We start from the raw sequence: 13,031 nt of genomic DNA, 5'->3' as shown, positions 1-13,031 counted from the left end.
CTAGGTCAATGGCCTTGTGACCTTGACTGTGACATACATGTATATGCTAAAATTAGCTTTTTGCCAAAATTGTTTTCACCGGGCGCATAGTGCTTCACAAACACATCTTGTTATATTTATGATAGACACATGGTTAAGTTTAATTTACATATCATTCTACTATATTTCAAAGAAGAAATGGTAACAAAGCCCTTGCCCTTACTTTACGCATGAAGCCTCATTTTTGACCAATCAATGTACGTGAGATTTGTATTCACTGATATTCGGGAAAATATGTAACCATTGTTTAAGTTGTAAACATTGAAATTGTATATTCTTTATTCATCTGTAATTAAAATGCATTTAAAATTGCCTTTCGATAAGCATGTAAAAAAATGTTCCTTTCCAAGGGTCAAGTCTTCCATGTACTTTCTGTTGTACTCATTCATAATGCAAGTCAGCAAATTTTTGGGTAGAAATAATATTCCATTACACCTATCGATGCTGAACTGCATGCAAAATTTAGAGTTAATTTAGATATTGTGTTTTCTTTCATTTACTGAGGCCGTATGAAACATATAGCTCCCATGTTTAACTACAAACAATCTCTTTTTTATCCTTTATATGACCCCTGCAGTGTACCTCTTGCTCACAGATGTGTCATGAATACACATATCTGACCTGAATTAAAACAAACGTAGAAAGTTATTGTAATAAGATGCTGAGGTTCTGGATAGAGAAACCTTCGAAATTTCATATATGATATGGATTATTTTGCTTTTCATAATATACCTGCTTTAAACAAAACAACATATACTTGAGCAATTAAATTTTTATGTTTCAATCTTAGGGATGTGATATTTATATGTCTCAGCACTGCAGATCCATATTAGTACTGTAGTCTCCGTGTCTGGCAAAGGGGGGGGGGGGGGGGGATTATGGCTATTGTGACGTTGTGCATATGATGACCGTCAAGCAAAAACAACCCTTAAGTGAAAATGTTGACAATTTGAGTTGTTTAGTGATCCTGATAGACAATTTTCTCCTCTTTCAAATGATATATAACATGTTGTTGTTCAAAGTCTAAATATTAGTGGAATTTTTAATATAAAAAATACAATTTTTTCGTCATGACGCTGTGATCTATCGTATAACGTCAATTATTTTGTTCTCACATTTCCTTGGTTGTGTTTTAAAAACTGCACAAGAAAAATCTCCTCGAACAACAAATGATATTATATAGGTGATTTTTATCTAATTGAATTGTTTTTGTCACTTTTATGATCGATAATTTTAGCATTTTAGAAGAAAAATCAGGTTTATATTACCCCCACTCCCTTAAAAAAGACACAGGAGATATTTGGTTTCTCTTTTTAAAATCATTTTTGTCAGTTTATTTTTCTTTTTAGGGGAGAGGGTTTATTGTTTATATGGTCAATGCTTGTAAAATATCGACGGAAACCCCAGATTCAACTAATACTAGAGACTTTTATGCCCCCCCCACCCCCGAAAAAAAAGAAATACATACACAGTTCTGATTAGATTCATCAGATTGATAGTTTGAATGCTCTTTTTCAGAAGGTTTTTTTTTCGTCATTTTGTGATGGAACAATTTGAACAATTTGATGATCATGGTATGTCGAGTCCACATATAAATGAAAGTAACTGTTGCGAATTTATGATTCATGTACGTTGTCGATATCTAAATTTATACGGCCACAGAAAAACTTCCCTGTGTCTCATGTATACGAATTTGAATAAATTCGGAATACGGAAATTATGTCTGCTAATAAGGGGCATTCTGATAACAAATGGCCCTATCATTTTCCAGAGAAAGAAATTGATTGTACTGTTTAATGTCCATCTCGGGAATTTTCACTCATATGGAGATGTCACCGCTATCCAGTAGAGAAAAATTTGCCTTTTACTCTGTACTTACGGCCATTGAGCAGGTAGGGATCTTTTTCGTGTCAGAGCCAACAGCGACAGGGGAACTCGGTTTATACGGTCTCGTCTTACACGGTCTCATGCGTAGGACCGGTGTCGTTTAGTGAGACTTCCCCCATAGTGAGGCTTCCCCCGGAAGGCTCACTATATAGTGAGTCTTCCCCCCGGAAGGCTGGCTATATAGTGAGCCTTCCCCCCGGAAGAATGGCTATATAGTGAGACTTCCCCCGACGGAAATTTCACTATATAGCCGTTCTACCGGGGGAAGGCTCACTTTATAGCCAGCCTTCCCCCATTCATAGCGAGACTTCCCCCTCTTATTATTGTTTCCGGAACATTGTTTTATTATTTAAAAAAAATCTAACAGTGTTAATTTATGACGAAATTATCTTCCATATATATATATATATATATATATATATATATATATATATATATATATATATATATATATATATATATATATATATATATATATATATATATATATATATACATGTATTTATATATTTATTTTATATGCATGAACAGTTTGAATATCGTTTTAACTGTTTGATATCCATTATAACATATGCATGTATAATGAGATGATATAATATATGTAATATGTATACCCTTTCCTTTACATTTCATGGTGATTATCCTTGAGTTTTTGTTACTTATTAAAAAGTTGAATGGCACATGCTGATTCAAAATTACCAATATGCTTCGCCCCACGCATTAAAACATGGTATACTTATTTTCAATGTGTGTGGAATAACAAACAACTTATTGGTTTGTACATGTGTTTAAGTTAACAAATTCATTATTTTTGTTATTTTTTTTTTAATTCATATTCAAATATCTTATCTCAATCAAGTAATGACTGATGCATACATGCACGCTCTGTGTTTCAACGTTTAAAGTGTAAAAATGAATTTGCGACAAAACAGATCTACACACTAAAATTGACAATTAGCCATCTCCGACTTTAGTGCAAAATAGTTTAGTCAAATAAGTGACAATTGCAATGCAGTATATATACTTCTTAATTTTACGTATTTTTTATACGTGTATTCAAACATCCAATCGTCCAAAACCAGTTTAATAAAATATCTTTAAATAAATAATTTTTAAAACACGACCAAAATGAAAAAAAATAATTGTATGAACAGTATGGGTGTGATGAGCAGGGGATGCACACATTTTCATGCAATTTTTCCGGTCATAAATTTAAAAAAAAGGGGGGTTAAGCCCAATCCATACATCCGGTGCCTTTGCTAAAATATGCATGACAGTCAGAATTTGATTTAAAGTGTATTAGAACTTAAATTCATCTTACTGATTTTATAGTGATGTAATTTCATTAATATCACGCAAATTTAATTTCAAAATGAAATCCAAATCCTAATCCTAAAAATACTTCATAAAATTTATAAAAGTTAAATGGTCCATAAAACATACAATAAATATTTAATTATGTCAATGTATATAAAATCCAAACCAAAAACCGAAGGGGGAAGACTCACTATGGTCATTATGGGGGGAAGTCTCACTATATAGCCATATTTCCCCCCAGGGGGAAGACTCACTATATAGCCAGACTTCCGGGGGGAAGTCTCACTATATGACACCGGTCTCCACGTCCCACGGTGGGATTCGAACCCGCTACGAGAGAGAGAGTATATTATTTCACATATAAATTAAATCAAGGCGTTCATCTAAAATACTTTCTGTCCTTGTGATTTTTTCCAAACGAATTTATTTTTTTTTTTAGCAGTTTCAGGAACAGATTCGATTGCATCTTTCTATTAATCTCACACAAATGGCCAGAAGAGCAAAGTGATTGTTCTATCTGACCTTGCATTAAATATGCATATAATACACATTGCTGCAATATAATTTCTACCCACCGAAACTTTTAAATTTGACACTAAACTTCCAGTTTTTGGAAGGACCCCCCCTTCCAACCAACTTTTCTATTGTTCTGAAAATGTGCATTTATCGCGTCTCGTGGTGGAAAGCAAGTTCACAATTCAATCAACTTCTCTTTGTCTCTATTTATTTTACTTATTAATGGAATTCCAACATTCCCCACCTTTTATCAATGCACAGGACTTGCATAGGAAGTAAAATTTTTGACTGATAGCATGTCTCCATGATGAATAAATGTCTGATTTAGGAAAAGAAATAATTATTTGAAAATAATTCACAATGTGTTTTTCCTGCTTGATTGTAGACTACAGTTTTGTTTAAATTAAGACAATTAATAGCCATTCTCTGTAAGCATTTAAACTCTTATATAGGGAGTGTGGCACGCATGGTCTTGGATTTTTATGAAACTTGGCATACATTCCTATATTGATGAATGTACCTAAAATTCATAATAAAATGGTTGCTATGGTCCATGGTTACCATGGCAACCAACTTACATTTTTTCATGGCCTAAAAATCGCTAAATTTTGATGAAAAATGACCCTTTTTGACTTGTTAAAAGTCTTTAATGGAACAAGCTATCAACATGACTTTACCTTTTTGCCAAAATACATCATTCTACAGTGCTTTAGAAAAAATTTAGTATTTCAGTAACTTTTTCCTCATAGAAAAAATATCCCTCATTTATAGGTAGGATTTTTCTTGTGGAAAATTGTAGATTTTAGGCTCTTTTGAAAAGCCTTGTATAAATTTTTGCGGATAGTTTGGAAAAAATGAATACTTTGGTTTGAAAGTCCGCATATAGTTCTAATATACACTACAAAGAAATACTTGGTATTCATATTTAGTTTTCTTGTTACCATGGTTACAAACTTATGCTTTTTTTCAAAATCCTAGAAAAGTACAATACGTAGATACAATCAGGATCCATGTAATAGCCTGAGTATTTTAAAATGGATTAAATCAAATTTAAATATATGGTAAACAATAGCAAAAACAAAGCGAAAAAATCAATTTTCATGACTAAGGGTCAAAGGTCAAGGTCAAAATGGCCGATTTTGATAGATATTTAAGAAAACTAAACATTTTTTGCTGTCATAACTAATACTTGTGTTTTAAACAACAAATGAAGAAACAAAGTTACAGTTCTGGTCAACAATAACTAGCATCATATGAATGTGTGCCCATATGGACAGAAGGTCAAAGTTCAAGGTCACAGTGGTATATAAAGAACTATGCACGTTAACTCTCAATTCCCGCCTACATTTTACTACCATTTTATTCAATATTAATGGCAATTTAGCCATAAAATCTTTATTAAATAAAAAAAAAACAGTTAAATGGTATTTGATTCATTATTTTAATACCAGTGCTAAATAGTACATTATCCCTTATTCCAACTCTTGAAATAAGGGGGTGGGGGGTGGGGGGGGGGGAGGGAGTCAAAGATATTTTCCATTGAAATCGGACTTTCAAGCATCACCATATTTTGAAAAAATCTTGGATGTAATTAAATGTTACGCAGATTTTTTCTCATGTTTTAAACAAATAAGTAAAACATACTAGTATATATATTAATAAAATACACAGTTTTAGCTGTTAATCACTTTGAAATTGGGAGAAAATAGGCATTTATTTATTTTTTTTTGTCTATAAAAATACCCCCCCCCTCTGTCTGTTTTAACATTTTATTATCATGGAATATCTTAAGATGCCTATGATCTTTTTCAATTTGAGTTTATACCACAACTTGCTTTGGCTTAAAATGACCCCTATTTATTTCTAGGTCAAAAGGTAAAGGTAGAAAAAGACATTGTTTGTATGTAAACTTCTCATTTCCGAGTGATATCTCAAAAAGCGTTTAGGTTAGCTTATTTTTTTGTTCATAACGCTCTATGGTCCCGCCCGCCCCACTTTAAGTGTCCCATCCCCTACCCAACCACCCTCCGACACCTCCCCCCCCCCTTCTTAATCTACAGAAATTCTTATCTCCTTAAGGCTTAAGCAGGGCACACATATTCTTTGAATTAGCTTGTTAATAATGCATTTATACTCGGTTATTCTTAATACTGGTATTGTAAATGTTGTATCCTGACCTCGATCCCGTATATTGAATGTATTTTATTGAAAACTGGTTTTACATTCTCCCTTTAGCTTGATGCATAATGTGAAAATGCTTATATAAGTACAGTTTTTAGGTTTTATTGATATAAAGGTAGGCATTTAAGAATATTGGACGACTATACACTTTCCATATTGAGTTCAAGACTTCTTGTATGTAGAGAATTGCGCTATAAGCATGTAAAGACACTCTTCTGCTGTTTTAGTAAACTAATCCCTTGCTCCTAAATGTACATTTTTTAAACCATATTTAACAAGCCGAACTTTTCAAGTGACAGTCAAAATGTGTTTTCCAGTGACTTTTTTTCAGAGAAGTTGACGGAAAATCTAATTTACTTTGAAATATCATTCTTAAATAAATGAGATTTTAGCGATGTTGATGGTAAATATTTCAACACAAATATGCCTTGATCTACGCAAAAGATCTGATATTCCCAAAGTTTAATCAATAATAATCTGTTGTAAACATCTGTTGGACCTGTTCGAATAATCTGCTATTGTGCTTTAATTAATTGTTTGTTTGTTTGTTTGTTTGTCTTTTTTTTGGGGGGGGGGTCAGAAAATTATTTTCATTATTAGTAAAATACTGCTAGACAGATTTAATATTGTACTGCTACAAGTTTAAATCATAATGTATCTTAGTCCAGAGAAATGATAAATCGTTAATTTAAATTTGATTCACAGACAATTTGTATTTCTATGCAACTACCCCAATCATCAAAAGTATATTTTTGACTGGTTAACAAAACATTTTATACTTGTTTATCCTGTTTAAAACTACATAATATGACTGCGTTTACTATGTCTTAGGGGACGACCTTTGATCCAGAAGGGGGGGGGATTAAGTTAGGTTTATTTTCATGGCAGGATATATCATTTATTTCCAAGATGTTTTTTGGGGGGCTTGTATAGGTAACAATTTTCTAACCCATATATAATATGTATTATACCATGGGTTTCAAAAAATATTGCTGAATTTGAAATAACGACCTGTGAATGGGAATTGTAGCTATTATTCAGTCTAATTTTTTTCCCTCTCAGCCAAGGACATAATCAGTTTTTTTAAAAATTATTAGTCTCTATAATAACATTCAGTTTAAAAATTCATTTGCTTTCTAACGCCGTATTCATTGCAGTCCTGCAGTATATCACTCTGACTGATCGTAAGAAACAGTAATTTAAAAAAAAAAACCAAATTCATAATATGTACAAGTAATTCTGATATTTCAAGTTTATCTTGAATCCCGTTTTGAAACTCCTTAGACCTTGAGACTTATGCTTATGTACAGAGCTGATTTTCTGAACTACATGTATGTAGTCTAGCTTGTACATTTCACCATTTTTCACATATCAAAATTATTCTTTTGCATGTAGGATATAAACAGAGGCTAAAATTTGTATGCAAATTAAATAAACAGGAAAAACAGTTGATTTTACTTGAATTCCTGGATATACGAGGGTTGTTCGAAAAGTTCGTGGACAACTGTTATATCTTTTTTATTTGACGTCATATGTTATCCAAATTTGGTAGAAATATTTTAACAATAAATCCAAATGATATATATTAATTTTGAAAAAATATTACGATTGATTAAAAACTTATCAATATTTTAAAAATGCAAAAATCGGATCGTGGAGCAGGTCAAATTTTAGTCAGTTACAGACAATCCAATAAATAATTTCTATAGTCATATTCTCTGTAAAATGGAGGAAAAACAAAAACTACCTAGAAATTTGAATTAAAAATTGTTACATCCATATGTGTACCAAATTGTGGTTTTATATTTTGCTTTGTTAAAATGAAATCAACTTGAGAAGATAAGTAGGCCTTATTGAAAACGACAAAAAACGGTGACGTTTTAGAACGTCACGGAGCAGCAGATACCGAAGCAAGTTGGTGTTTTTCTCAGGAAAAAATTCTGAATAAACACTAAAAATGTTGAAGGAATGAAGAAAATATGTAACAAGCGAGTTGTGTATGTGTTACAAATAGCCCAGGCAATATTTGAGTGATAGAGACTCTGTATCGGATGAGGATGACCTATGAAGAAACGGTTTTACTGTAAACATCTGAACAAAACTTTAAAATTTGAAACGTAAATTAAAGACAAAGGCGCTTCAGAGTTGCTTATCCAGTGAAAGCAGAGTTAAGTATTAAAAGAAATTAAAACCTTAACAAAGGAAATTATACAGTGGAATCAATTCTTAAAAAAATAAATGTCAAGTATTAGAAAAAGAATTTAATGAATGGGCATTGGAATATTCTGTGTGAAATGTATTGGTATAATATCTATTATAAATTCTCGACGCTATGTATTGACGTTACATTGCCGTTTTGAGTGCTCCGCGGATACAAAACATGTTGATTTTAAAATGAAGTAAATTTATTTGTGTTGAATCGAATGGAATGAAACTTCACACATCAACAAAACAAATATTTTTACATATTATAATGTGCTTGTTTTGAATTTCCCGTGAATAATATAACGAAGATGGACATCGTCCACGAACTTTTCGAACAACCCTCGTATAGAGCTGTTTGCTGAAAATATGTAAACAACTTCCAGTCATTTTTGTATAATGATTTTTTTTATCTTTCTCACTGAAGAGCTCACAATTATCAAAGGGAGATAATTCAATTTCAAAGTTATTGTCTGCTATTTTAATCAAAGAATTCTCATATTTATAGAGAGAATACCAACAAGGTTTTAACATGCCTTTTAAAGTTAGATGTTATATTTCTTATTTCTGTGAGTAACATGAATTGAAGTAGCCGCATTTCTTTAAAAAACTTTCCCAAATATTGCATTTTTTCACAAAAAATCAACTTTAGACACCGTTTCCATGGTAACTACTCAACATTCATATGATCTAACTATATTTTTTGAAGTAGTTTATGAGGTGGTACTTTCCAGCCAAATTTGAAAAAAATCTGTGACTATGCGTGTCACAAAAGTTTAAGTGGTTACAGAGAATGGGTATTAAAACCTCACCTACATAAGTATTCAGCTATGCATATAAAAATGCATTTCCAGGAGTGAATTCGTACTTTCCAGTGTGGTTAGGTTCCATATTTTTTTAATTAAAAAGAATGCTTATCGGGATGAAAATTTCCGCAGTAAATAATGTTTTTAAAATGTAAAATTTAGAGGGAGGGGTAATGGCTGTTTTCTCTTTTAAGCACGTGTTACGTGCACCTGGCGTGACATTCGTTTTTATATTAAAAAGAAATTATATATGAAGCATTGTCATATGTAGAGTTTTAAATAACACCTAATTTCTCCTATAGAATCTAAGAAGTTTCCCTGAAATATACCTTCGGAAACAATGACCAAAATATATGATCCTCGTACATAATTCTGGACATAATAAATACAGATCGAGTGACGTGAGACGTGAGACAAAAATCATTGAAACAAGTCAGAATGAAAGAGAACATTATACTACATGTTAAAAGTATGTACATGTACTAAGTATACAATGCATGTCCTAATATGTAATCCATAAAAATACTCAGTCCAGTACATAATGCACTTGTCGTCATTCTGTTGAGAGGGTTACAGAGGGTGTACAAACAGTCTTGAATATGGGTTAATCCCACTGCATGTCTACTTCATGCTGGCTTACCCCCCCCCCCCTTCCATGAAACAGGATTTTCGAGTTATGGCATTTTTTTCTTGTCAACTTTTTTTCAGGTAAGTTAAATTTTTTTCTGGCAGCCCCCACTTCAAAAAGGATGCTAGGTCATTGAACAGTTGTGTAATTGTGGTTTGGTTGCTTGATTAAATGACACATTAAAATTAATACTCAGTAGCTTAGTTAGAGTTATTAACCACATGTTAAATATTTCATTAGTTTCAAGTTTTATTTGAATCAATTTAATTAATTTAATTTCTGTAACCTAATAAAAGTATAAGTTGCTTATACCCACTCCAAATCATGTATTATTGGAATACAACACAATTTAGAGATTTAAAAATTTTATTTTCATGATTATTCTCATCTTTTCCTAAAACGTGTAGGGTGTTTTCGTCTTTGATTAACTGATCGTAGGATTCATAATGTTGCATTATTATTCCAACAGATTAAAAATTAAAAAAATATATATCAATTTTTTCTAACTCTTTTTAGCAATTTTTTTTTAGAATGAATAATTAACAGTTCCTAAATTTCCCTCTAAATAGCAAAACCGTGCAAATTAGATATTCACAGATACCGAAATATCTTTGGAGGAAGTGGTGAATACTGAACGCTTCCCGTTGCCAGGTAACAATAAATAATTATTATGCAGGTGACTTCCCTTCGTTAGCGGTATTTGTACATCTTGACATGTTAAATAATTTAACACATGAAGATTATTTCAGACACATAGGAAGCGATTCATTTTTTATTTCTCTTTTTTTTTGGGGGGGGGGGATTCTTGACAAGCAATAAGAAAGCAAAACAAAACGAACTTTTTCATTCGTTATAGTATATTTTTCCGGCCAATTGTACCGAGGGCTTTGTTTTCTAACTTCTATTATATATTGATTAATTATATTTCTGTAACCTGCCTCCCCGTAATGTTCGTAATATTTTTATTGTTAGCTAGGAAATATTGAATTAAGGACAGATGACACAAACAAAAAATGAATGCATGGATAGGTATATATTTTTTTCCTAATTTCATTGCAAATGATGCAAATAATAAATTTCTAGAATATAAAGAAATTGTAAACCTTCAGTGATGTTCAAAAGTGTGCCCTTCTGAAACCATCCTTACTTATCTATACAAATTTTTTCACTTAAAATTACAGTTTTTTGCAACTTTGAAAAAAATGAAAAACCACGCGGTGAAAGTTATTCATTTTATTCATTTAAACATGACCCAAGTTGTTATTTTCAAATTTTTGGACAAAAGTTTGTTTGTATCATCTGTCCTTTAAATTTAATACTCAGTAGCTTAGTTAGAGTTATTAACCACATGCTAAATATTTCATTAGTTTTAAGTTTTATTTGAATCAATTTAATTAATTTAATTTCTGTAACCTAATCAAAGTATAAGTTGCTTATACCCACTCCAAATCATGTATTATTGGAATACAACACAATTTAGAGATTTAAAAATTTTATTTTCATGATTATTCTCATCTTTTCCTAAAACGTGTAGGGTGTTTTCGTCTTTGATTAACTGATCGTAGGATTCATAATGTTGCATTATTATTCCAACAGATTAAAAATTAAAAAAATATATATCAATTTTTTCTAACTCTTTTTAGCAATTTTTTTTTTAGAATGAATAATTAACAGTTCCTAAATTTCCCTCTAAATAGCAAAACCGTGCAAATTAGATATTCACAGATACCGAAATATCTTTGGAGGAAGTGGTGAATACTGAACGCTTCCCGTTGCCAGGTAACAATAAATAATTATTATGCAGGTGACTTCCCTTCGTTAGCGGTATTTGTACATCTTGACATGTTAAATAATTTAACACATGAAGATTATTTCAGACACATAGGAAGCGATTCATTTTTTATTTCTCTTTTTTTTTGGGGGGGGGGGGGGGGGATTCTTGACAAGCAATAAGAAAGCAAAACAAAACGAACTTTTTCATTCGTTATAGTATATTTTTCCGGCCAATTGTACCGAGGGCTTTGTTTTCTAACTTCTATTATATATTGATTAATTATATTTCTGTAACCTGCCTCCCCGTTTCTTCAAGCTTCTTTGTGATTTTTGGTACATAACGCTGTTTAGATTCTAGTTTGCAATAAATTTACACACCTTTGTATGAAATTCAACGCCTCCACTTTACACTTTGATAAGGTTTTCTATGCTTTTTAACATAAATATAGAAAGAATATCAATAAATAGTGACAAAAATAAAGTTGAATAAGAGTAGACCTATGTCCATTTTGTTGCTGCCCTAGTCTAAAGATAATATGCGATTTCTACCCCATAGTTGTGTTTTAGAAGTAAAAATGAAATGTTCCTCGAAAGTGAAAATGGAGGCGAAGATCATGGTATTAGATCGTTACTTCAATGGATTTTCACCTTCAGTATGCTGTAAATCATTATTGTTTTCCCAAATAGTAATAATTACACCTACGACTACTCATTATGTTGTTAAGTATAAGCATTTACTGTATGAATAAATATTATAATTACACTGTATTAATGAAGCGTCACCACACTGCATTTATTGCGAAATGCGGCAAACATTTATGACGTCAACTTTAGCGCTCGTTTTCTCAATAACATCATAATGCACATAAGGGTGGTTTTCGCTTGACGGTCATCATATAGGATATATACAATGGACATATAATAGCTACCTGTTGTGTATATGCAAACAAAAATACCTTCCTGGGGTACGCAGAGAGAATCAAGATTTTGATCTAAGGATAAAATATAGCTCTTTTATAATGTTCGTAATATTTTTATTGTTAGCTAGGAAATATTGAATTAAGGACAGATGACACAAACAAAAAATGAATGCATGGATAGGTATATATTTTTTTCCTAATTTCATTGCAAATGATGCAAATAATAAATTTCTAGAATATAAAGAAATTGTAAACCTTCAGTGATGTTCAAAAGTGTGCCCTTCTGAAACCATCCTTATTTATCTATACAAATTTTTTCACTTTAAATTACAGTTTTGTGCAACTTTGAAAAAAATGAAAAACTACGCGGTGAAAGTTATTCATTTTATTCATTTAAACATGACCCAAGTTGTTATTTTCAAATTTTTGGACAAAAGTTTGTTTGTATCATCTGTCCTTTAAATTTTCTCTATCTACTTTAATTAATTAAGTAGATGTATGCTCTGTAACCTATAATAATTATATCTGGTGATTTCTATGTCATTCTGCATTGTTTGATAAAATTCTTTTTGAATGAGTATCAAATATATACTAGAAATAATCCAAAATAAACTTCAAAAATTGCTAAGAGAAATTAGGAAATTAAGTATTGTACATGCAATGTTAGCTTTAGACATTTTGTCTATAATATTTATTTTTATTTCTTCTTCTTTGTTGAACTACATTTTCAGCTGTTTCTGATGTACAATGTTATATGCAGTG

At 31.3% G+C, this 13,031-nt stretch overlaps 1 protein-coding gene across 1 annotated transcript in view; it reads right to left on the bottom strand.

Moving 5' to 3' along the window:
- Positions 1-13,031, bottom strand: part of LOC134249457 (probable serine/threonine-protein kinase pats1) — a 101,968-nt gene that overhangs the window by 60,157 nt on the left and 28,780 nt on the right. The window lies entirely within an intron of this gene.

This window comes from Saccostrea cucullata, unplaced genomic scaffold (assembly GCF_032062105.1).
Source record: "Saccostrea cucullata isolate Sc308-1 unplaced genomic scaffold, CSIRO_AGI_Scuc_v1 ctg4183, whole genome shotgun sequence".
In the NCBI taxonomy this organism is placed as follows: Eukaryota; Metazoa; Mollusca; class Bivalvia; order Ostreida; family Ostreidae; genus Saccostrea; species Saccostrea cuccullata.
Note: the sequence above shows the minus strand (reverse complement) of the source record. Positions and strands in the feature narration are given on the sequence as shown.